The 26,956-nt window shown below is 45.1% G+C and overlaps 1 long non-coding RNA gene across 1 annotated transcript; it reads left to right on the top strand.

Moving 5' to 3' along the window:
* Positions 1-4,937: 4,937 nt before the first annotated feature.
* Positions 4,938-11,453, top strand: LOC129382966 (uncharacterized). Its single transcript, XR_008610931.2, has 3 exons — positions 4,938-5,851; positions 6,906-6,986; positions 9,297-11,453. It is a non-coding gene; the product is annotated as an uncharacterized lncRNA (long non-coding RNA).
* The last annotated feature ends 15,503 nt before the right edge of the window (positions 11,454-26,956 follow it).

The following is a 26,956-nucleotide window of genomic DNA, read 5'->3' on the forward strand; positions in this document are numbered from 1 at the left end:
CCAAATTAAAGCTTCAAGAATGGGCGGAGAATAATGGTATTTTGGGAGAACTTCAGAATGGCTTCAGAATAGGTAAGCGTTTAGATTATAACTTATTTGTTCTTACTCAGTGTATTGAAATATCAAAAGTGGAAAGCAGACCGTTATATGTGGCGTTTTTAGACATTGCAGGAGCCTATCACAACGTATACCGGAACATTTTACGGGATATTCTAGAAGCGTAAGGCTAGGTCGCGATTGTCTACAGCTTTTGAGAGAGATTTACCTAGAAAATACCGTTTGCATTAAATGGGAAGGGATGAGGTGCGAGGAGAAAGTGCATATCAACAAGGGACTGAGGCAGGGGCTCCCTTTATCCTCACTGCTGTTTATGATGTACTACACGGTGAGGATGGAGAGGGCGCTAGAAGGAAATAATATCGGCTTTATTCTCTCATACAAACAGGCGGGTACAATAGCCGAGCAGCAGCTTCGAGGTTTATTTGATACAGACAAAATTGTGCTGCTAGCTAACAAGCAAAGCGATTTGCAACGTCTGGCTAATGTCTGCGAACAAGAAGGCAACAATTTAGGTTTGAAATTTAGTGTTAGAAAATCAGGTGTTATGGTATTGAATGAAAACAGTGAACAGACAGTGGAGATACAGGGCCAGGAAATACCTCGGGTAACAGAATATAAATACCTTGGTATATGGATAAACGAAGGCAATAGATGTATGGAAACACAGGAAAAAAACAATAACAGTGAAGGAGAAGAGAAATGCAGCCATAATGATGCACAGAGCGCTATGGGGATACAATATGTACGAGGTGCTCCAAGGTATGTGGAAGGGTGTAATGGTTCCAGGACTTACATTTGGAAATGTGGTTGTTTGCTTTAAATCAGGGGTACAATGAGGACTCGATAGGAACCACAGGTCAGTGGGTCGCCTCGCATTGGAGGCTCATCGGAAGACTACAAATGAAGCTGTGATGGGTGATATGGGCTGGACTAGTTTTGAAGTAAGGGGAGCTCGTAGTAAAATTGTGTATGAAGAACGCCTGTGGAATATGGAAGAAAGTAAACGGGCTGGGAGAGTGTTGAGGTATCTGTACAGGAAAAACATTGATTCACATTGGAGGAAGAGAATTAGGAAGCTTACCAGCAAGTATGCGGCCTGTAGGGTGGGAAACACAGCAACAAAACGTCAAGCGGAAAGTCAAATAAGCTGAAATAATCTCATGGGTGGCGGCAATGGAAAACAAACCGGCCATGAGTAACTATTTAAGAGAAAAAAACGAAATCAGGAAAGAAACAATTTATGATAACTCAAAGGGAAGCTCATTACTTTTCGAAGCGAGATCGGGATGCCTTAGGACACGCACCTATAAAGCGAGATATGGTAGCACTCTTCAATGAAGTACACTAAACACCCTGGTTTACTGGGGGCGAACTTGTTCCCGGAAACTCAATATTAAGCATTCACACACTTTAAAAGAAGAGTTAACAGGAGCCTATTCCACAGTCAACCGCATCTCTCCGCCGAACGCACTTTTCACGCGCGCCGAAGGCCAAGAGCCACGCCGTGGCTTCTCATCGGACGGCAGACTTGGCCGCTGCCGTGAGCGCGTGCACGGGAGACACGCGCTGTATCGCCATGCACGAGGCGTTGCTGGCGCTCTTCTAATGGCGATGCGACGAGTAATGGGTTTTAGCGATGAGACGCTTGGAAAGGTGCCTCACGAGAGTGCTCGTAACTGGCATGTGGAGAGCTCTCTGCGGTATTAGTCCCCCTCCGAAAACGCATCGTCCCGATGCTTATGAAACAAATTTATCTATAGATGTGTTTGCATTGCCTGTCGTAGTACACTCTAAAAACTAGGAAGGGTATCGCAGGAGTGAAGTTGCCGGTTCACTCTTCAAAGCGTCGTTTTACTCTCGCAAAATGTCGAGGAGACTGAAATGCATTGTTCACTCTGTCACCAAGGAGAGAGTGAAATGTGCTTTTCACTCTCCCCTTCAGAGAGAGAGAGTGAAAAGACTCTTGCGACAATAGAAAAGAGAGACTCTTGCGGCAATAGAAAACAAAACGTAGCGTAATCTTCTGCTTCAACTGTAGGTGGCTGGCCCCGAACATGGCAATGTATCATTCATGCACGCTGAGCAAAGAACACATCGTTTTGCTTCTAAGAGAACAGGCCGCCGCAGTTCAAAGGAACGCGTAGCGAGCGCTCTACTTTTTCACTCGGAGTGGCTCCACAGCGCGCGCGCGCGCTCAAGATCGCGGAACAACACAGCACCGGAGAAAGAAGATCCGTCCAGCGAGCAAAGGCCAGCCGAGGGAGATCGTGTGTCAGCCATCTCGCGCCGCCACGTAAACACGACAGTCGTTCGTCATGCCTTATATATAACAACAAATCCTCCACGGTAAGTGAATTCTAACTTAGGTGCACATTCTCCGTATATGTCATGCTATCGCCAGGAAGTCGTCGCTGCGCTTAGCCGACGCGATTGACAAAGGACTAGGCGTACGCGCTGTCTCTCGATGTCAATCGAAAAAGCCAGTCGTCGCGATAACTGCATGTGATTTTATCACTTTGCCGTTGTCCGTAAGAGCTTTAAAAATCGCAAACGCTGCCAGAACTATGGTATGTTCAATAAGACGCCAGGCGAGAGGACGCTTAAAATGGTTAGTTCACCAGCCCGTGATTCCGAGCCTATGCGGAGCGTGATTAGCGTGCGTTTTGTGTGTTTGAATTTATTCAGTTTGGCAGTCTACTGTGTACGGAACGCTGTTGAACTAAGGAATCACATAACAGAAGGCGTCATTTTGCTGGCAGCATGCTTTTTTTTTATAAATAAACCGCGCGCTTGACGGTGTCTCGCGCAGGGGGAATCTGCGACCACTGAAGTTACGTGCAGCACCCGTGCTAGATAGAAACTTTGCCGCAGGCATTCAGCTGCATGCTGCAAGAGGTCAGTTGGGCGCGTTATCTTGAACTTACTGAAAACGCATGAGGAATCCATGTTTTATGCTGAAAAAAGTATAAACCCCATATAAGCGATCTTGCGCGCGGCAGCTACAAGCGACGCGACGGAGATGGCTGTCGCGTTCGCTCGTCGCCTACAAGTCGTACTCCGTGCGAGCGACGATTTTGAGCGACGCCTCCCCGGTGTTGCCGGCATGAGGGCTGCAGTCACGCGTGACGCGTGCTTTAGTAATTTACATTGATGTATTTTACTATAAAAGTAGCATAAAATATTTCCGGAGGTCTTGCAGTACGTTCTTAGCCTTGCACGTATAAAAATTGAATCATTTGCTCGTTCCGCGCGACAATCGGTAGTATTTGAGCGATGTATGTACATCCAGTTCCGGCTTCGCGCTATTGGCTAGTCGCTCATAGCACTTCTGGGCGACGAGCGACGATTTCTAGATTTCCAGAAACGAGCCATCTGTTCAAGCGACGGCCCGTTTTGTCGCTCGAAGCCGTCGCTCGTCGCCGTCGCGCACTAAATTGCTCTCACAGTGTTTATCCCTAAGACCGAACTGTTTTTGCTCATGTTGAAATGGTGTGATTATAGGTCTGGTTTTGTCTTCTGTTGCGGTTTTCGTGCACGGTGCGAAACTGAAAGGATGCTTATGTCTACGAACTCGGTGAATTGTCGAGCAGCTAGTTACCCATCGGCATCGAATATAACGGCTGCTGTGTGGAATTACAATTGCAGGGGCGCTTTGCATACGCTTATTGTTTTGGACATGCCTGTGCATTTGCTAATATGAGTTGGCGTGTCAGAGTTATGTCATATGAACAGCTAAATCAGCCTTCCTCTGGGGGTTACAAGCGTAATGTGTGCATTTTGCTATAGCATGGCAGATCAAGATGTGTTTATCGCTTGAATATTTTTAGTAGAGAAATAAAATATCAAAATAAAATGTTGCTTTAATTCCGTGTTACCAGTCTGTCGTACACAGAACAATAGGTTGGTGTAATAAACTAATAACTGCGGTTTACCTGCAACTTTTACATGCCTACAAGAATGTAAAATGCTAGATTTCAAACTGCAGCAGTAGTCGGGTCTGTCAAAAATGAACTCCACTGCGCACCTCATGCATGAAAATAAGTTCATGCCTTTTAGTAAGCTTAGATGCAGGCCGCAGTGAACTTGTTAGTATTGAAATGTGGGTAAGCTTGCCATAACAAGCCTTGTTGCCCTTTTTTATAGGCACATCCATATATCCATTGAGCTGAAGGTCAATATTTTCATCCCTACTGAGCATCATGTTTGCAGCTATAATCCTCAAATTATGGCTTCAGCAGTGGCACAACCAGGGATAGTGCGGGGGGGGGGGGGCACACTGGGCACGTGCTTAGGATGTGTCACAAGTGGTGTTTGCGATACACCATACTCATGACAGACCTATGACGTCTGAAAATGACCAATATTCTATTCACTAGCAGGAGTAATGTAACATTCATGAAAAACAAGGATGAACTGTGGTTTATTTGTTTTTTTGCTTAAATCTCAAAATTGAAGTTAGTTTAGCAGTTGACTGTTGCAGTCATTTGGATGTTTTGCATCCATTTCACTAAGAAGACTAAGAGCTAAGACTTTCTTTTATTGCCATGGCCTTGACTGTCTTGATGTTGTTTTGCACCAAGCCCTTGTGTTGACTTTTGCATACGATATTTTTCAGGCACCTGCTTTATATAACGCAAGAAGGCAGCTGCAAGGACACGAGGATGTGAAAGAGCCAGTGCAGCGCGACTTCACGTAGTGCAGAGGAGCCAATGTCAAAAAATCAAAATACATTGGCATGCAATTTGGACAAGAAAACTAGTATGTGGGTATATTGGGTGTACCATTTGACCAAATGTAAACAAAATCAAGATACAGTATGTTACACCAAGATGAAAATTCTCACGTGCTCCAGGCAGTCATCTTAACATGGTATATTTATGTAATGTCTCCGATTGGAAAATCAAACCAAGTATGCTCTCTGGAGACAAACACATAGCAGCAAGTGTCATTGAAAAGTTAAAAATGTGTTTTAAGAAAGCTGATTAGTTCTGAGAAGTGACTGCTTTTTGTCTTGCCTCTCAACAGATATATCCATGTGATAAAAAAATAGTGGTACAATGAAATTGCATATTTGCTTAGCGACATGATACATACTTGCAATGAGCACGGTGCCTGTGTTTACTATAAAAAGCAACAGCCCATGCTTGGTTAGGTTAGGCCCACTACAACATGCAGGCATGGGTGATTGGCGCTTTTTTTATTTCTGTGTCGTGAGGTTTATTGACGTGCGTATAAGTGCAGTGGCACGCAGTATGGCTAGTACAAAAAAGGGGGGGGGGCAGATATATGTAGCTCACTGTACACGACACAGGGCAAAGGAAATCTGTGTTCAGCAACTATGTTAAATGCCATGTACGTAAATTTTACAACGCTACTCGTTCGAAGCGCGCACAGGTGCATATTCAAGAAAGGTTTCCAGGGTAGATAATTTAGTTCGTAATTTACACTAATTTTGCTCTAACCACGAGACATAATAATTTGAATATACTGCACGGAAAAACCTAGAGCGAATTAAATTGTGTGTCAGCTTCGTGTGTATACATATAGTCTTTCCTATGCATTAGGTTTTTTGCGCAATGCATCAACAGTTGACAGCCTATCTTATGATGTGTACTCTGTTTACATTACAGTTGTTTATTAGTTTACTCGTTTGTTTTGCGACTGATGAAATGCCGGCATATATATATTTTCAACATTTGACATAACCCTGTATGTCTTGCAGGGACAACCCAGGACGTGCATTTCTCAGCACCTAGTCAACTGCCAAAAGTGACTCAAACACAGGCCACCAGTAAGTGGACATCAGTTGCAATTTCACATTATGCAGTTGGCGGCTGCCTTGTACGGAGGCTTTTTTTTTTAATGAGATGGTGATGTCGTTCTTATGTACATAATACCACAAAGGTGCGATCATGTCTCACAGAGGCATATATGGTTGCTATTCTCTGCGAGGGACGTGTTCTCGTGTTCGTGAAGCATTTGTGTTTGGCAGTATTGTCGCCCAATGAGTCGGATATAAACACTAACTCACCACTGCCGGCAAGTAATTGCGAGAAACGCATTATGACGCTGTAAAGTTATTTCATTAATTCGAAGGAATGTTTTGCAGCAGGAAAAAAGGTTGCTATTCCAGGTAAACATGTCTTTTTCTCACAGGTTATTTAGCCAAACTGTGGATGCATGAAATTCGTGACTTATGAATAGATTTTAATTTATTCTTTAGTAATGCTTCTAAAAGAGACTAGAAATAGCATGTGACTACCTCTGCAATCAGCAGACCATACATTTACAGTCATAAGTGGCAGTTCCATGCAGTCTCGCACTTTATATAACCTTTCCTTTCAGCAACATTGGAACTGGTGGCTGCGTTTTCAGAAGGAGAAGTGCACTTGACACTGTATATGTATGTGGGAATTCGGTTTTCTTTGTATGTGTCGGCTCACTGACAAACAGTGCAAAAATCTGTTGTACCATGAGCCTGACGACGCCTTCTGCTGCTAGAAATGTGGCACTTCGTATTTTATAGTACTGCATGACATTTAAATCAAAGCTACCACATAAAATGATCAAGAAAACTTACCGCTGTTATAGCTGTTTTCCTCAAAGAACGCTTGTCCTTTATGGGCTGTGTTAATCTGAGCTCTCCACCGATGTTTCAGTAGTATTATCCCTTAGTGAGTGAGAGATTGGGGGCAATTAATCGTGTTAGTGTTTAAGTGGTGTCCTAATTATGTGCATTTGTTCCAACAAAGGTGTCTAGATTACTTTATTGTGTAGTGTAAAGCTTATGAAACCATCAGCAACTACTGAGTTGCTAACACGCATATGGATTTGTCACTATACAGGTGGAACTCGGCTGTACCACTGCAGTGCTGCGGAAATTGCCTTCACCAGCGGCTTTGCAACACCTGTTTCGCAGCATGTCGGTATGTGTTAATTTATAATTATGTTGGGATGGGCTAGTATTATGGACCACTGCTTCTCTGTATTGTGACAGATCCATATGATAAGGGATGTAATGGGCACAGCGAAAACCTTTGAATTTTTTACTATGGTACATAAGCAGGCTCTCCTTTTCGTCACTGGAGCAGGAGAGAAGGGCATGCAGGCACTCCTGAATGTACATATATTTCAAAACATGAGAGACACACACACACACACACACAATTAAACTAAAGGCAGGGACGTTCCATCTTTCATCTTGAATTGAATTGTGCAGCGCAAAAATACAACACAGACCACAGAGAAGCACACATGTTAACAGGTTTGATACACACGTTAGTTCAACAGATTTGATACTTCAAGTGTGCTATTTTACACAAGGGGGAAGGGAAAGGGGAGAAAATCTGAAAAAAAAGTGGAGTGGAAAAAAAGGAATCGTGCCAAAAAGCATGAGAAGCATCGCGCAGCCAGGATCACCAGCAGGACATCTAAAAAGCACTCTGATAAAATTACATACAGGACAACCTTACGTATAGTTTGTTTCAATCAACTCGGATCACATGCAGCCATTACTGCAATCAAGTTGTTTCCTTATGTCATATGAGGGAATGATGTGGGCCCAAAAAACTGTTTAGAGCTGAAGGATTATGTTCCATTCTAGCCTCATTGCCTGCTTTTTTATCATATTTTTATCAGCTGCTTATGTTAGGGACAAAAAGTAAGAGTACGAACTGTTTCCCGATTCGCCATTCCACACAACATGTCTTTGTGACTATATGTACATGCAGATGATCCATAGTTGAAAAATATTGAGTACAGTAGAATCTCATTACAAGATGCACTTGGTTGTAAGAGACATCTGAAAATTGTTTGGTTGGTTTTCGGATGTTTGCCACGTTAACAATACTGTATACAAGAGACACCTTTGTTACTAAGGATGACTTTTTAAGTATTCACTACTTCGAAGGGACACGACCCAGACACATTCACTTTGTGCACCTTGTGTGCACCGAAGGGCGTAAAGATCACGCAATCCTTACACAAGTCAATCGCGCATGTCTCTTTTAGCATGAACCATAAAAGGAGGGCAACGAGGACAGTGCAGGGCAGAAAGTGTCGGCAGTTGAAGCTGACGAGCGTCTAAGAGCACCTCAAAGGTACTGCGAGCAACAAGGCTGGCAAAGTGAAGTGTTTAAATTCCAGAAGTTGGGAAGGAAGCTAACACAATCTACAGTCACTAAAAAGCTGTGAATGTCTTCTTTAAGGGGCCCCTAAACCACCGAGGTTGAAATTTAGTTGCGGTGTTGCAGTTCTACACAATAAGGCAATGAACAGGTAGCCACGAGAATTTTTCGAAACGGTGCAGTAATAGTGGAGCTACGTGTGTTTGATTATCGAAAAGTAGTCCCCACTCATTTTACTCTTTCATCTGGTACACGCCATATGGACAGTATCGTCTTTTCCTTGCCTAGTACACCTCCAAATGTTACGGGACAGGCCAACACCAACGAGCTCTGTTGCTGCCGCGCTGGCCCGTCGTCCTGCGAGGGGTGGCGCTAATACAATGGAACTGTATGGTGACTCGTGTTGAAGAGCCTCATAGGGAGACCCTTCTGTTGGCGTTTCTGTTCTTTGCCCCCATTGGCTGCCCACAATGGCATCGCGCGCAACGCGACGAGGAAGAAGGAGTGTGTGTATTTGCTTGCAGGCCTTGCCGGCAGTCGTACACTTTCTTTCGACCAATCGACAGCACCGGAAACTGGTGACATCATCAGAGACAGCCTGGTGACGTCAGGACAAACTGGGGGGTGCAGGATAGATCCAGAGAGGCGCACGGGGTCATTTTCTTCATATTGTGGTGCTCCGGCAGTGCTACGCACTCTGGCATTTGGCTTCGTCGATCGTGACGGCATTCTGATTTCGATACGCGTGTTTACTTGAAATGTTCAAAAAATGCCGAGAAGTGGTTTAGGGGCCCTTTAAGCCACCCTGAGCATTTATTCCTTCAGATGTATCAAAACATACTTTAGTGATGATGCATAATAAAGTGATCTAGTCTGGCTCCTCAGTGTCTCAAAATTTTTGTTTTCGAGAGACATGTTTCCCGTGCCTCTTGAATATCTTCTGATGAGGCTTTACTGTAATATACACAAACAATTGTGTAACTCCTCCTGCAAGTATTATTCATTAAGCCCGGTCACTTATGTGCAAAGCTTGTGGTTAAGTCTTGATGTCCGTACTTTTTAGAGCTATGTTTATTAATTCATGCTGTTCTTACTGGTTTTTCGATGCAGGAGACAATGCCTACGAAATTATTGGCCCTGATCATGTGAGCCCTCAAGGGGCAAACAGCATCTCTGTTGCAGAAGTGAGCCCGATACCACTTGGAAGTTACCATGACAGATGACACGGCAGCAATACATACAGAGACTGCCATGTTTACTGCAGCTGCAACAGTGTACGAGGCAAGCAGCAGCGCGTCAGCATCAGCAGCAGTTTCAGAAGGAACCACACCAGGCCTGGTAGAGCAACATGTGTCCTATCACTGACTTTTTTTGTAGTGGATACAACTCATTTGCTCAACATACAAAAGCTTTTCACCACGACTGTGAGCCAGTGTTATTGTGCAGCAAGTGCAAGAATAAGTTAGGTGTTATAACACAGTACAAGCATCACTTTAATATATGCAAATGCAAACATATTACAGTTGTTGCCTCCCCAGCCAGCCCACATAGTGACAACAATGTGGAACACATGGTGGGACACACCTCTCCCCCATTACAAGATAGTAGAGACTGTCAGTGTTGTTGCTAGATTGACTGGTCTTTGTAGGCAACTAGAAGGACAACACAGGTGTCATAAGATTGTTGTTGATGTTGTTGTTGAAGAGGTAAAAAAGAAGTTTGATGCAGCTGAAGTGCCAACTGATATTGAGCAAATCAAAAGCAACCACCTGAGAAAGCAACACTATCGAAATTTGGGTATCTATGTGCTGCCAACTCTGGTAAGAATGGCATAGGACAGAAGTGTGATGAAAATCACACAGACACTGCTGTTGCATCACTGGCCACAGTGAGCAGCGACTTGTAGGGCAAGAGAGTCAACTGAAACTAACATTATGATATAGTGTCATGCTCCCATGTGACCACTTTTCAAGTTATTTTGCAAGATACAGCTCAACCTCCAGAAACGAGACTGCAACTTGTCTGTAAAAAAGCTTTCACAAAAAATTATTCATAACACTATTAACATAGCAGTATCTATTTTTTTGTGTCGGTTCGAGGTTCCCGGCTGTCCATTAATGCAAAAATTGAGGAAAAAAAGAACATGTGTCGTACTTACACCTTTTTAACAAGTATGAGGGGGACAGAACTTTTCTAGTCTTGCATCTTCATCATACTATCAAGTTTTTAAATGCGATTTATAATTATTACTCCCAGTTATATCTCAGTGCATTGTATGCATGTAGCAGGTGTAAAATCAGGTCAGTTGGATCAGATGCCTTATCTGCAAGCGAGCCCTATATTCAAGAAATTTGAATTAAAATAGTTACGTTAGAGATGCAGTCTTTCAGCACTTTATTGCCTGTGGTTTAAGCATTGCTCAATACTTTTGTGGGTGGCAATTTCAACCGGCACAGCACTGCGCTTTGCCACAGTCACATTTGTCTTCAAAGCGGTGTTTACCATTTGTGTTGATCTGTTTGTGTATGCATAGAGCAAGTTTTTAATTTATATTTTTCTGCATTCTTGTGCGTGCACTAAGCTTGTATAAGGCAGTTACAAAATGTGCGTCACTATAACGAACTGTTCTGTTGAGCTTACACTTGCAAATAATCGTGTTCAGATGGCCGCACTTCTATGCGGGTGCACCGCTAGCTTTGTGTATGTTCTCATGTTTGTATAAAGCTTATATAAGCTAGTTAGAAAATGTATGTCACTAAGCATTGTGATATTCTTTAAAGAACTGCTTGGTTGGTTTTACACTTGTGAATTAGTATTGAGGCGGTGGTATTCCCATGTCTGCCCACTGCTAGCTTTCTGTGTCCTCACGTGTTTGTATTAAGTTTCTACAAGGGAGTTACAGCATGTACGTCACTAAGCGCTGTGATATTTTTTAAAGAACTGCTTTGTTGGTTTTACACCTGTGAGTAATAGTACTCGGGTGGCACTAGTCATGTGTAGGTACACAGGGACCATTTGTATACATTATGCTCATGTAAAGCAGTTACAAAGTGTATGTCACTAATTACTGTGATATTTGTTGAATTGCTGTGATGGTTTTACACATGTGAATAATAGTGGTCAGGACACAGTACTTGCGGTGTATAGTTGAATTTATACACTGCCAAGACATGGGCTGTATACATACCAAAAGAAATGTATGTCATAATATTGTTGTGATTATTGCTGTTTGGATTTTATTAAACTGTAATAAAATTGTTTATTGTATCTATTGAGGTGTGGCAATTTGTCATGCAACCAAACTGAGGACCTGAACTTGTGCATACAAATAAACAGCTAATTTAAGAGTATACTGCACATATTCTGCTAAACCAGTTTAACAAATCTTGTACTACAATGCTGGAAAAATGACAGAGCTGACTCGGATGTACAGAAAAAGCTCTGCACTGGCTGAAGGACTGCCCCACACTGGAGTTCATAATGTTGCGTTTATTGGAGTAGAACAGAAAGTGCACTTCTATTAAAAATGCGACAGTCGGTGCAGAAACATAAGGCAGACGAGCGGATGTGGCACATTTTTTTCAGGGCCCTCCATGCCTACTACTGCATTTCTAGTCTTCCTGTGCTCTGCGTTCCCTGTTCAGCCAAGGTTTTTACTCCATGACAGTTGTTCTATTGGGTTCGTAGCAATATTGAAGAAAAAAATTCAATGGTTTTCAAGGACATTCGAGGCCCCGACACAGTAACTTCAAGGACCTCGTGCAATGTGTGTAGTAGTTTGGACAGGCAATAACTTGTTCAAGAACACCGTTAACTTTAATGCAAACAAAAGAAAACAAAACAAATCGCATTTCAGTGATTTCAAACATTTGAAAGACTGCTAATTTGCCTTTTACCGCCCACCACTAAACGCACACAAGGAAGCATTTCAAGAAAGCGCTCAAAGTTTTTCTGCAATAGCACAATTAACTACTTGGACCTGCAACATTTGCAGTTTTTGAATACTGTTTGGTTTGACAGTGTATGTGATGTCATCTGTTGCCTCAGCTTTTTTCACCATCAAATAAGCAATAGTCATTTCTAATTTCTTTTTATTGTGTCTGTCGCTCTCAATTTACTCTTCACGGCTTCTCTTTGAATGCCTCAACTGTTGAGCTTCCTGCTTCTGCTCCTCCAAGCACATTTGTCGCCGGTTCCATGTGCATAAAACTGGTATCTGCAGCTCCTTTGTAATATCAACTTTAAGGATGTCGCTTTCCTTCTATTACCTCCAGAGACAATTTTCTGTGACACGCGAAAGAGTGTCACAGAAGGGAAAAAAAGCGCTTGGCAATGTCTGCTAAGTCTAGCCAAGTGTACAAGTTTAAGGACTTTCCAGTACTTCTAAAAATTCAAGGGTTTTCAATGCCTTGAAAATGGCATTTTAGAAATAAAGGATTTTCAAGGATCGCTACAAACCCTGGATTCTAGCACCTAAATAATTTTACAAGCTTATTTTGGCATGGAGTTAGGAAATTCATGCTTTCTAGCTAACGCTGCACTATCTCTGTACAGTGAAGCCACGAGAGCGCAACTATTTTGGAGTAAAGAAAAATACTGAAAGCTTTTAATACCACTCTTCTTTTTTTCTATGGAGCTTCGTATTGCCTAGTTAAGTTTACGAATGTGCCTGGTTTTGGCGGGCGTTTCTTCGACATTTTCTGGAAGAAGCAGATGTCTAGCCCTGTATTCAGAAATGTATCTTAATACAAAGCTCATGCTTGACTTGATATAAACGACGCCTGGTGCGAACGTCCCCCAAGACGCTCACTGCCTTTCTTTTGGTGCGTTCACGACTTGCGTCGTTTAGACCAAGTCAAGCATGGGCTTCAAGTTATGATGCATTTCTGCATATGGGGGTAAGCGTGCACAATTCCGGGCAACGCACTGTGCCATTGACACTGAGAGAAAACGGGGAAAACAGAGTTAACCACTTATGCTCCTAAACTTTCGCGTACCTGTGGTGTGCGTGTATCGTGGAAGAAGAAACAGCGCAAACACAAGGACGAAAAAAAGCATCAACCACACCAGCGCTTCGTGGTGTGGCATGTTTTTGCGTTGTCCTTGTGTTGCGCTGTTTCTTCTAAAATGCTCAACCAACTAGCCGGCAAGTCCATCCTGTGCATATATAAATTGAACACACGCATGAGTGTAGATGGTCTTCGAAGCTTTTAGAACGAGCACTGCCACAGGATACGAGCAGTGCACGCGTAAGAAGTGGACACATTAGTCATTTAAACATGCGTGCCAATGCATTTGACGCGGCTATCGGCATAAGCAGTCTCCAAATGCTGGAATGCATGCGCTTCAACACGCTAACGATCCGCTGCTAATGCAGGACAACAGCTCACAGCGGACTGAACCAAACTCTAAACTAATGCACTTGAAAAGAACGCCTACACGGCAGCTTGAGGCACGTCGAAATGCCTGGTACTGGCGTCGCAGTTGCTCACCAGTATACGCGCGAATTAAATTCACATACGTGGATGGTTGGCGCAATACTTTGTATCCGCGTATTTTGGAGAACATGGACTGGAGAAGCACTCGATCATGAGCTGAACGGCACATTTGTTATTTTCCTGCGGTGACGACAAGCCGTGAATAGTTCTCACGTTGTCGTCTACGTTTTCTTCCTTCGTTAGTCGTAGCAAGGAATGGAAATGATGCAAACGCACACGTATTCCAGTACACAACAGCACAGCACACTGCAGAGAAACCCCGCCCACCACAGCCGATTCATCAAATACGTTTGGTATATATATAACCTCTAAAAGAACACGACTGGGCGTGGCGGCGCGGTGGTGCAATGGTTATGATGTGTGTTTTCAATTGTACAAATGCGAGTGTACGCGGGTTCGAATTCACATGATGTTGTATAGAGCATTGTGATTCTTGATAAGTATGTGATTCCCTTGGCAATTGTATTCTAATTAGATTGTGTGACTCCTGATGCTGATATTTGCAGATTAAGTGTTAATTCGCTTTTTTTTCTCCTCAGTGGCGTTCGTGACGCATCAGGCCGCTTCAGAGCAGTCACGCCTCACGGTAGGCAGCAAATAGCCAGGAAAAAATGACTTTAAAATCCTGCATAACTTTGCTCACGCCTATTCTGAAGGCCGCTTGGAATCGGGCCAGTGTCTCTGAGGAGCCGCCTAGGGAACAGTATATCAGCGGGGCCCTAATTTGATCTGATTTCCTGCCTGCATGCGTGACCAGGACTTGGCTAAGAGGGTATTGGGAAGAGTACTAGCACTCTGTTCTGAAGGGGTACAAGCACTCTGTTTGGGGGAGTAGAAGTACTCGGTCTGGCGGTGTACTATTAACACTGCGGGGAGAGTATTAGCACTCTGCGGAAGAGTACTAGCACTCCCTGTGGGAAGAGTATTATCACTGCGGAAGAGTACTAGCAATCCCTTGCGGTGGAGTAACAAAACTCTGTCAGGAGGAGTTGACCTACTCTCTCTCAAAGAGGGTCGATCTACTCTCGAAAAGAGAGTGAAATATGGGACAAGCAGCTACTCCCTCAAAGAGAGTGCCCGGCACTCCCTTAGTTTTTAGAGTGTAAGGCTTCATGCGGACTACGTGTCCAACCTCCGCATGGATGTGCCGCTTTGATCGCTCTTGCTCATGAGGGCTGACTTCGTAATTCAGGTTACCTACTCGGTGAATAACTTCGTAAGGTCCAAAGTATCGGCGAAGAAGTTTTTCACATAGTCCGCGACGACGCACTGGTGTCCATACCCACACTTTGTCGCCCGGGTGTTACTGAACGTCTCTGCGGCGCTGGCGGATAGGGAACCATGCCAACTGCCGGGCTGGTTTTTCCTGGTTGCGTTCAAAGTTTCTCTTGTAGAGCGCATTATCTCGGAGGCAAAATGACGATAAACCTCTCATAAACATGCGTGGGACTTGGACGTCGCATCCTTCGAGGTGTTTGATGAATGGGAGCAATTCTGTGTCGGCCCGTTGACGCTCGGCGATTTCCGAAGCTGTCGTCGCTGTAAGAAATGGGAAATCTTCTTCTGAAGGAGTCGACTCCACTGGTGAGCGAGACAAGCAGTCAGCATTGTTATGTTTTCTTCCAGACATGTACACGACAGTAATGTCGTATTCTTGGAGCCTGAGGCTCCACCTCGCAAGTCGTCCACATGGGTCTTTTAGGTTTGCCAGCAAGCAAAGAGAATGGTGATCGCTGACTGCATGGAACGACCTGCCGTAAAGGTATGGTCGGAGCTTGCTGATGGCCCATATGACAGCCAAACACTCCTTTTCTGTCGCAGAGTAATTTGTTTCAGCTTTCGAGAGAGTGCGGCTAGCATACACTATGACTTTCTCTTCCCCATTTTGCCAATGAAGTAAAACCGCTCCGAGACCGAGATTGCTTGCATCTCTGTGGACTTCTGTGTCAGCTGTCTCGTCGAAGTGGGCGAGGATCGGTGGGGCTTGCAATCGTTCCTTTAGTTCATTGAACGCAACCTCTTGTTCAGTATGCCACATGAAAAGTACGTCTTCTTTAGTATGTTTCGTCAGAGGTTCGGCAATTTTCGAGAAGTTTTCTACAAATCGCCTGTAATAAGCGCATAGTCCCAAAAATTGGCGTACCGTCTTCTTGTTTGTAGGCTTTGGAAATTGTGCAACGGCAGCAGTCTTGTCGGGATCCGGACCAGTACCTTGCGCGCTAACTACGTGACCCAGGAAACGAAGTTCTTGGAATCCAAACAGGTACTTTTCCGGTTTAATGGTTAGGCCTGCCGAGCGGATGGCTTGAAGCACTAAACGCAGCCTCTGGACATGCTGGTAGAATGTTGCGCAAAATACCACTACGTCGTCTAGGTAAACTAAGCATGACTGCCATTTAAGACCCGAAAGGACACTGTTCATCATGCGCTGGAATGTCGCCGGCGCACAGCAGAGGCCGAATGGAAGCGCTTTGAGCTCATACAGGCCGTCTGGGATTACGAAAGCAGTTTTTTCACAGTCTCTTCCGTCTACTTCAATTTGCCAATATCCGTTCTTGAGATCTAATGAAGGGACAAATTCTGCATGTCGTAGGCGATCCAACGTGTCATCAATGCGGCCTGGTCACACTGTTCAATTTTCGGTAATCAACGCAGAATCTGAATGTATTGTCCTTCTTTCTCACAAGGACTACGGGCGACGCCCACGGGCTTTTTGATGGCTGAATGACATTGTCCTCGAGCATCTCTTGCACCTGTCGCTTTATGATCTCTTGTTCAACCGGTGACACTCAGTAGGGATGTTGGTATACTGGCCTGGTCGCTTCGTCTGTTATTATACGGTGTTTAAGAATTGGTGTGCGCCGTACCTTTGACGAGGTGGAGAAACATTCAGCGAATTCATTTATAAGGTCCTCCATCATTTCTTTCTGGACTGGCGTCAGACTTTGGTTGATCGCAACTGATGTTACGGCGTCATGCATAGTTTGGACAGCAGGCGGCCTCGACGCTAAGCTACATACATCTGTGACCGCAGTAGCGCTGTGCAGGAAGGCGATGGCTGTATTCTTTGCGACGTGCTGAAATTCGCTTCCGAAGTTTGTCAGCAATACATCAGCACACCCATCGCGTAGTTGAACAATTCCTCGTGCTACGAAAATACCTTTTTTCAACAGTAGCTCGGCGTTGGCCTCCGTTATACCTTCCGAGTCGTCGAATGCTTCGTTTCTTACGCGAACCAGCATGCTGCATCGTGGTGGCACGGTTGTCATCGTCGGTAACCCGCAAGGCAACGTGTTCTAGCTCCTCCGACACTTGCACGTCTATAGCCTGCTTCGTAGAAAATGACACGCTAGAATTCTGCACGTTGATTATGGCACCATTTGTTAGGAGAAAGTCTATCCCGAATATTAATCCTTCGAACATTCTGGTAGCATGACAAAATCAACGACTTAAGAAAAACCCCGAATTCCGATTCTCGCTGTACATCTACCCAGGGGCGTAATGAGGTGCCCACCAGCCGTGCGTATCTGGGGTCCACTCCATGGCATCAAAACTTTTTTCAATTGCTTGGTGAGTGCATATCTTACGACGGATTAATAGGCACCTGTGTCAACTAATGCACTCTATTTATGACCGTCTATTGTAATGCGCAAGTCTGAAGGAATTCTCAGTTCACTTATCTTAGTCATCCGCTTCTGTTCGTCGTGGCTGCTCGGTAAACATGACGGAGGACCTTGGCTTTTTCGAACGTCAGTGGCCTCGCCTCCACAGGTCGCTCGCTTCAATTTTCCGGACGTGGGCTCAGTGAACGACGCCTTGGTGAAATCGAGGATGGCCGTGGACTTGTTGATCGGTAGAGTGCAGACGTTGATGATCGGGGCTGGTGTTGGTATCTAGCAGCCGGATCCTGTTGTCGGGTCAAGTAGTCCTGAGTTTCGGTGGGTCTTTCGCCATTACGGGGACAAGGCGCATTTATCGTAAAGCCGCGAAGACCTGCTCTGCCATATGGGCACATTCTGTAAAGGTGTCCAGCTTCCCCGCAGTGGAAACAGAGTGGCGTCCGGTCGGGTGCACGCCACACGTCACTTTTTCGTGGCCTCAGCTCTTCTAGAAGGGGTCCACTGCGCAGAGTCGGCTGGCGGCTGCTGGGGTTCGCGAATGGAGAACTATCCCCGGTCGGTTTACATAACACATCAGCTTATGTTGGCACTCGACGTATGGGTAGTGGTAGGTCATGATGAACAGGCGGTTCCTCACGTCCTGGCTGCAGAATGGCGTGGCGAACTTCATCTCGAATGACAGCGGCGAGAGTTGAAACAGTCGGCGTGGCTTCCGGTAGCTGCAGCTTTCGAAGCTCCTCCTTTACGATTGATCTCACCAGTTCCCTTAGTGCTTCCGTGTTACTGCCTGGGCCGCTGACAAGATATTGGCCGGTGCGCTGGTGAGATCACGATTGTAGCGATGGGCACGCTGCTGCAGCGCTTTCTCTATGGTCGTCGCTTCGGTGAGAAACTCAGCAACACTGTGTGGTGGGCAGCGGACGAGTCCTCCAAACAGCTCCTGCTTAATGCCACGCATCAGATGGCGTAATTTCTTCTCTTCGGTCATAGTCAATTTCTTCTCTTCGGTCAGACCACGTGGGCAGTGGGAAATAGGCAATCGACCAATAATTGCATTGATTATTGTCGGATGAAGGAGGAATATATGATATTTGAGAGGAAGGGTATGGCATCATAGGTAGTGGCGATACACGCATAACTTTGACAATGGTACACAGAATGGGAAAATAAAGCAAACGGGCAAGAATGGCCAGTTGAGATTTGAACACTTAACAAATAGCAAAAATAGTCATAGGACTACATAAAGAAGTTGTCAAATGGCCAACAAGAGAGTGACCTGGCTACTAAAAGGCGGCCGGCAGTAACTGAATAAATAAAAAATATAGTTAATTTGTAAGTTCAATTCCGACGGAAATACGGAAAGAAAAGCAACATATTGTTGGAAACGAAAAAAGGAAACCGAAAAGCTAGTGGAAGAGGGAGGCACGATGAGTAATCGAAGGACAACAGAAAGCACCACGGGGACATAAGGAGGACAAAAAACTGAGTCGTTGGAGGATGAAATCGACAGAAAATGGGAAATATACTAGGATAAAAAAATATATGGTTGAAATACTGGTTGAAGTATAGTTAAAAGGTGAAAGTGAACATCGATTGTCAGAAATAAGCTAAAGAAAGAAGGCCGCACATTGAATATAGTCTGGAACCATACAATATACCCTAGACCAATATGGAAACAAGCTGGAAGGGGACGAGGTATTAAATTACAAGCAAAAAATGACAGCCGAATATTTCCAAGAAAATCACGAGATGTTACTGGAGCAAAAAACGAGCTTGCAAGGGGTAGAGATGTAAAAGTACCTGCTGCTGAGAAATTTCAACTGGAATAAAGCGGAAATAAAATTTTCTACGCGCACCGCCACAGGGCTGGACGAGGTTCCCGTTGGGCTACTACATGAAGTAGAACCAAAAAGTACCGAAGCTCTGATGAACGCAAAAGTAAAGAAAAAATCTTAAAAGGTAGAGGAATACGAGACAGTTGGCGAAAAAGGAAAATTATTGTAATTTATTAAGGGGGAAGAATTCATGAGTCATTACACTTTGTTGAGGCGAATGACCAACGAAGCTGTTGAAAACCACCACTACAAATGCTGAGGGTGGTATGTAATGCTTTATGGTTTAGAGTGAGAAAGAGGAAGCGGAAAAACATTTACTGAAAGAAAAAGAAAGACAAACTGGTGTCTTTCTGCTTCTGCGCGGAGGCGCCCTCAGTCTAGGGCTCCGGCGGCTCTTGCTGCCTCCCGAACCCGCCGTACCAGTTGCTGCTGGTCACGAGGGTCCGAGCTGGACAATGTGGCCTCCCACTGCTCGCGTGTGGGGTCGGATATTTGTGGCGCTGCCTTTCTGGTTCAGTACACCCCCGCAAGTGACAGCTTCCTGTCAGTTGTCTACAAACTATTTACTAAGGTAATCGCAAATAGAATCATGAACACCTTAGACTTCTGTCAAGCAAAGGACCAGGCAGGATTCCGTAAAGGCTACTCAACAATAGACCATATCCACACTATCAATCAGGTGATATAGAAATGTGCGGAATATAACCAACCCTTATATATAGCTTTCATTGATTTCGAGAAAGCGCTTGATTCTGTCGAAACCTCAGCAGTCATGGAGGCATTACGGAATCAGGGTGTATGTAAAAATACTGAAATATATCTATAGTGGCTCCACAGCCACCGTAGTCCTCCATAAAGAAAGCAACAAAATCCCAATAAAGAAAGGCGTCAGGCAGGGAGATGCGATCTCTCCAATGCTATTCACAGCGTGTTTACAGGAGGCATTCAGAGACCTGGATTGGGAAGAATTAGGGATAAAAGTTAACGGAGAATACCTTAGTAACTTGCGATTCGCTGCGATATTGCCTTGCTTAGTTACTCAGGGGACCAATTGCAATGCATGCTCACTGACCTGGAGAGGCGAAGCAGAAGAGTGGGTCTAAAAATTAATCTGCAGAAAACTAAAGTAATGTTTAACAGTCTCGGAAGAGAACAGCATTTTACAATAGGTAGCGAGGCACTGGAAGTGGTAAGGGAATACATCTACTTAGGGCGGGTAGTGACGGCGGATACGGATCATGAGACGAAAATAATCAGAAGAATAAGAATGGGCTGGGGTGCCTTTGGTAGGCATTCCGAGATCATCAACAGCAGGTTGCCATTATCCCTCAAGAGGAAAGTGTATAATAGCTGTGTTTTACCAGTACTCACCTACGGGGCAGAAACCTGGAGGCTTGCGAAAAGGGTTCTACTTAAATTGAGGACGACGCAACGAGCTATGGAAAGAAGAATGATGGGTGTAACGTGAAGGGATAGGAGCAGATTGGGTGAGGGAACAAACGCGAGTTAATGACGTCTTAGTTGAAATCAAGAAAAAGAAATGGGCATGGGCAGGACATGTAATGAGGAGGGAAGCTAACCGATGGTCATTAAGGGTTATGGACTGGATTCCAAGGGAAGGGAAGCGTAGCAGGGGGCGGCAGAAAGTTAGGTGGGCGAATGAGATTAAGAAGTTGGCAGGGACGACATGGCCACAATTAGTACATGACCGGGGTTGATGGAGAGGTATGGGAGAGGCCGTTGCCCTGCAGTGGGCATAACCCGGCTGATGATGATGATGGTGATGATGATGACACCCCTGTTGTGCGACATAGTGAGGCGTAGTCGTTAGAAAGGGGACATTTGTACCAGTATAGTGTAGGATGTATTGCGTGTAGTCTGCTTAAGTGAATGTATCCGCTGGTTTGAAATTATCCCCATGATACGGGATCATCATGTGAGAGGGTCTAGTGTGGAGGTTGGTATTGCCGTCTGTTCCATCGGCGGTAGTACGGTGCTGCAATATAAAGGAACGGGCTCCATACCTGAGGCCGTGTCCCTCTCTTCTGGCGTGCGGGACGCGCGCGCTCGCGCTAGAGCATGCGAACGTTGACTTCCATGGAGGGACTCGTGTCCTGCAGGTCATACTATTTCAAGGTCCTGGATAAGGGAGGCTTGTTTGAGGAGCCGGTGGGCGATGAAAAATATTCTGCCTCTCGCGTAATACGGCAAGCTACCTGGGAATCAGTATTAAGTGTGACTTGCTCGTTTCTCAGACTAGAGGGGCTGGCCAATGCGATGGCTGTCTCATCCGCTTCGAGGACGATGGCATTGCGCACCGTCATCGAGAACACCTCTTGAATGTTGGGGTCGACAATGCTGGCCATGTTGGCTGCTTTCTGGGGCACTGCGTGGCATCTATGTATAGTGTGGTGGGGAGGCTGCCTTATCTGTTCTGGAGGGTCCTTGCGCGAGCTTGGCGACGGCCGGCTTGATGTTGCAGGTGCATGTTTTTGGGGATGAAGGCTACCTTGATGTGCTCCCGCTTTTTGCAGGCGATATAGATTGCTTGTTCGTGGCATTTTCCTTGTGTGGGCTAACCTAAGTGCACTAGGACCATTCTTCCTGTAGGTGTGAAGGCCAGGCGTTCTCGTTAGCTTGCGAGGTGGGCATCCATGGTTTCTCTTGTTATATTATGGACTCCTAGGGATTCAAGCATGATTGTGGGTGCTCCTGGTAGGCCAAGCGCCTGCTGGTACGCTTTCTGCAGAAGTATGTCTATAGGATCTTTCTCTTTGGGGGTGAGGACTAGGTACGCGGCAGGGTAGGCGATGCGGCTGATTATAAAGGTCTGGATGAGTGTGCTATGTCGTCTTCTCTTCAGTCTGTACTGTTTGGTGGTAATGCGGGTTTGGAGGGTGGTCTGCTTGAGACGTTGGATGGTGTATTCACCCCCGCCGTCCTCTCTCATGTGCACGCGGAGGTTGCGGACGCGGCTTACTGTGGGTATTTTCTTGCCGTCCAGTTCGAGTGTGATGTGCAGTGTTTCAATGAGTTTTATTCGTCATTTCTGGCGAACAACTAACAGTTCCAACTTCAAGGGGGAGCATCGGAGACCACTTGTTTTTGCATATTCCCGGAAAAGGTTAGTCGCTTCCTGGAGGGCGTCTTGCTTCAGGACCGTTGGTGTTCCAAATAAGGATATCACCAGCGTATATTCCACGCCGGATTCCTAGTGTTGCCTATAGGCGGATACAACTTTAGAAAAAAGGGGAGGCCCCGCCCTGATGACGCAAGCGCGACAGCCGATTGCCTCCGCGACTAAGATAGTCCCGCTCGAAAAATCGTGCTCCTGAAATGCGTAATTCCCGCTACAAATAAAGACTTTTGTTAATCTGATGACTGCTTTAGTAGAGCTCTCATGTGCTACAGCACATGCCGGATAGCGACAGAAAAATAACCCCGTGCCTTCTACAACGCTGCCCGTCGTCTGCTCTTTAGCTTCATTGCAAGTGACAAAAGTAGTTAGGGTAGCTCTGCAATGCTTTTGCGCTTGTTTACATGTACATGGCGTATCCACTACTCATTTTCCAAGCTTAAAATGAATCAGTTGCGATTGAAAAAGTACTTCTATAAAACAATGCATTTATCGCAACCATTACAAACCTAGGGCAAAGATACGGGCGAGGCAGGAAGGTACAAAACTGCTTCATTCATCGTTTTAAATAAATACTCTTGGTTTTAAATAGCATAAAACGTATATTTTTTGGTTTGTGTTTTCACGATTTCACAGCACGCATTCTACAGCTTGCGCGTGCAGTGAGCACTAGTGGACAGCAAACAATCAACGATGCTACACAACGCTCGAGCGCCGTTGCTAGACGCTCGGCTATCTCACCGCTGACAATAATCGTTCACGCTAAGTTAACGGCGACAAATCTTTGCGTTGAAGGCTTCTTCTGCAACTATTTTTAGTTGAGACACTCGTAGGTTTGTTTCATGCGATTACACTTTTCTGATTTCTCCCGAGACTGGTTTTGCTCCATCACTTCACCCCGTCCTACGAAAAACGCAGCGACTCCGTACACGAACACACCCGCTGCTAACAGTAGGTACTAGTCTTTGGAAAACTTTTCTTGTCGTAACGTCACTCGCGAGCGAAATCAAACAACATGGAAGAAACACGCAGGATGTGTGTTCGTATAGCGGTCGCCGCGGGATCCTGTTTTCAGGCAAAGCGTAGCGCAGCGCCAGCGATCCTCGCTGCAATGTTCCTTCGCCGGATCACGGCTCAGAATAAACGCACGCGGCATAAATGCCGCATCGTAAATTCGTAATACTATTTCCGGTATAATAGACCATGCCAAACAGTTCTGGAATTCACTCTAACGAGGGGCTGAAGCACACAGCTGACACCAGCTCGCGCAGTTCGAAGCGCGGGAGGCCATCTTCTCCGTCGGTGGGCTCACCGGCCGTCCGGCTGATGACTTTAGTCCAGAGTGCGCGCCCATTGGTGGGATCTCGTGTGCCTGCGCCTCGGAGGAGTAAACGCCCCCTTTTTTCTAAAATTGTATCCGACTATAGATTCTGTTAGGTAATTTCATTGTAGCAATGCTGAAAAGGATGCATGATCGAATAGTACCAAATGGGGTTCTTTTGTGGTGGGTAGATAACTTCGGTGTTATGAATCTGCCAATGCCTCTTCTGGCCGTGTGGTTGCTTAGGAACGCGCGTATGTAATTGTAAGCATTAAGACCACAGTTGGAGAGACTTAGAATTGTAAGGATTGTATGGTGAGGCACACTGTCGAAAGCGCATTTGAGGTCGAGTGCTAGGATCGCTCCGGTGTTGCGTGGTGAGATGTGTTCAAGGACTTCTACCTTCAGCTGAAGAAGCATGTCGTTGGTAGGAAGGTGGAACCAGATACCGCACATTGTTTCGGGAAAGAAGTCACTGGATTATAGTTAAGCTTGAAGGCGGTTCAGAATGACGTGTTCAAGAAGGTTTCGTAGGCATGAAGTTAGTGAAATTGGTCTCAGATTTTCGCAGCTGGCGGGTTCACTTTGATTAAGAATGCGCGTGATATCCGCGTTCTTCCAGTCTGCTGGTAGCGTACCCAATTTCCAATGATAACTAAATCGGTCAGTGAGAGATGGAATGATGCCGTCATAAAGATTGCACAGGAGCTTGTTATTTATTTTGTCCTTGCCGAGTGATCGTGTTTCGTGTCAGTGCATAGATTGCTTTTTGCACGTCAGAGAGGACCATGGGCTTGTCGAGGTCGTGATTGTGCCCCCGTTGCGCGCGGGAAGTTGGCCCTGTGCGGCTTTGAAATCGCCTGTTTCGCCCCCGCAACTCCTCCAGGATGTCGTCATCAGAACCCGGATGGTTGTGGTCCTGGAGACATTCGATTGTTTGCTGGCTAACGGCTTTGTTCTGCGTGAGTTCAATAAGGTGGCATCGCAGCGGCCATATTTTGGTCATGCTAAGAGTGTAAAAATGAGGTTGTTTAAAAACTGAGTATTTAAAACTGAGGTTAAACAGTGTGAATAAATCAAGCACACGAGGAAACAAATACCAAGGACAAGCGCTCACTGCCAACTGGAAGCTTATTTGAAATTCGCCAGCCATATTATACCGCTTTCAGCATGGGCATGCGTACACAATTCGCAAAAACATATGAAAATCAGCAGCATGATAATCTTTCATCCAAAAAAGTTATTTCTTTTCGCTACAAGGCAAGACAGCAATACTGTGAAAAACACAATAATGGAGCTCCACTCCACGCAACTAATAACGCAATCTGAATATCGCTTCATGATACCAAAGAACAAAAAAGCAGGCCGCTTTTATGTTCTTCCTAAAATACATAATGTTCCCTCAAACATATATTTTCAGCAGAAATCCGAGGTCGGCCCATTGTGTCTGATTACAACACACCTACTGACCCACTATCGAAATTCTTGAATCACCACCTCCCTGTCAAACATCCCCACCGCCCTCGGATTTTTTGTTCAAGACACGCCGCACTTCCTACGAATTAAAGAAGACATCAAAGCCAAGCAAATCCTTTCCGACCGTGCTAATATAGTTACATTGGATGTTTCTGCCCTTTACACTAACATACCCATGGGTCAAGTAATTGAAGCCGTTTCTAACTCCACATCAATCAATACCCAAGCGCACGCTCTTGAAGTTTACCAGTCGTTCTTTAGGTTAGCTGTCACGCTCAACTATTACGAATTCGATTCTGTTCACTACCTGCGAACTTTCGGCACTAGCATGGGAACACCATTCGCTGCTGCGTATGCGAACATTTTCATGGGACAGCTTGAAGCAGACCTGTTGATGTCCTACCCTTTAAACCCCACAAATATCTTTGTTACCTTGGCAACATATTTATAATATGGGAGCACGGCACAAGCGTGTTACGCGAGTTAATTTGCCATTTCAGGAGTTTTCACCCGACTATTAAATTTACTGCTCACCACTTTCCTATTAAGATCATCTTCCTGAACACTGCGTACTACATAGAAAGCGAAAAACTAAGAACGACCTTTTACCGGAAGCCTACGGATAGCCAGCAATATTTCGACTACAACAGTCATCACCCGCGACACTGCAACCAACTAATTTTTGTCGGACAAGCTTAAAGAATAAGAATAATCGACAACTAACACCACGATTATGTGCACCTCCTAAATGACCTTAAAACAAAGCTAGCAGAAACTATCCACAAGTTGCTCTCGATAGGCCTCGGTATGTCACGTCAAGATTGGAGAGACAGTAGGAATTGGGGAAAGTACAGCCTACACGAGAATCTGACAGACCGTTAGCCTTTATAACAAAGTATTCTAATGCACTCCCAAACATAAACAACATCCTACGGAAATTCCACCCAATATAATGAAGTAACGAGCGTCTGAGAATACCGCTCCCGGATGTGCCAAGTGTTACCTTTAGCCGCAAAAGGAACTTTAAAGACATGTTAGCGCATGCAAAATTCAGCTAACACTATTCCCCCGTAATAAAATTATGTTGTCGCCCCAGGTGTAAAACCTGCAGGCAACTTCAAAGTGACATTAAAATTAAAAGCACCACACATATACATACGAAGTGAAATCCTGCTTTACTCGTGCAATTTCGGATATGATATCAATGCTTGAATGTTCCTTCTGTAGAAAACAATATATCGGTGAAATGGGACAATCATTTAACGTCAGATTAAACGGACATCGCGCGGACCCAGCTCAAAAGCTTGAAAAGGCCGTCGCCGAGCATTTCAAGCAACCAGGGCATAACTTTGACAAACTTAAACTCTACGTCTTACAGTCAAATTTCTATTTTGAACGCAAACGAATATACAGAGAATCATACCTTATGCATAAGTACAAGACATTGCCACCTATAGCGACAAACGTTTCAATAGAAGCTTTAGAATGTATTAGCTATGCTAAATTTCTAGCTATAGGCAACAACACTTAGTTTCGTTGCTTAGTGGGCTTTTCTATTTACTTTTTTTCTCACGAGCACCGGTTTCTGCTGCTCCTTCTATTATCTCTTACAGAGGCACGATAGCCCACGACCACCACTGAAATAGGTAATAGAGGGCTGCTGTGCACGGTGTTGACACGCCGGCTGATACGCGGCCGTTGACACGTAATTGACAGACGGTCGTGCCCATGGCCTCGTGCACAGCACTCCTTTATCTCAAATGCTACACCCTTGCCGCTTACACAAGTTCGCCTGTTGCCGCATCCAGCCACCTTACGCCCTCTCCCCTTTAGAAGAACCCCACCTATATATACTGTGGCGAGGAAAGCATATGTCGCCTTGAA

This window comes from Dermacentor andersoni, chromosome 3, assembly GCF_023375885.2.
Source record: "Dermacentor andersoni chromosome 3, qqDerAnde1_hic_scaffold, whole genome shotgun sequence".
NCBI lineage: Eukaryota > Metazoa > Arthropoda > Arachnida > Ixodida > Ixodidae > Dermacentor > Dermacentor andersoni.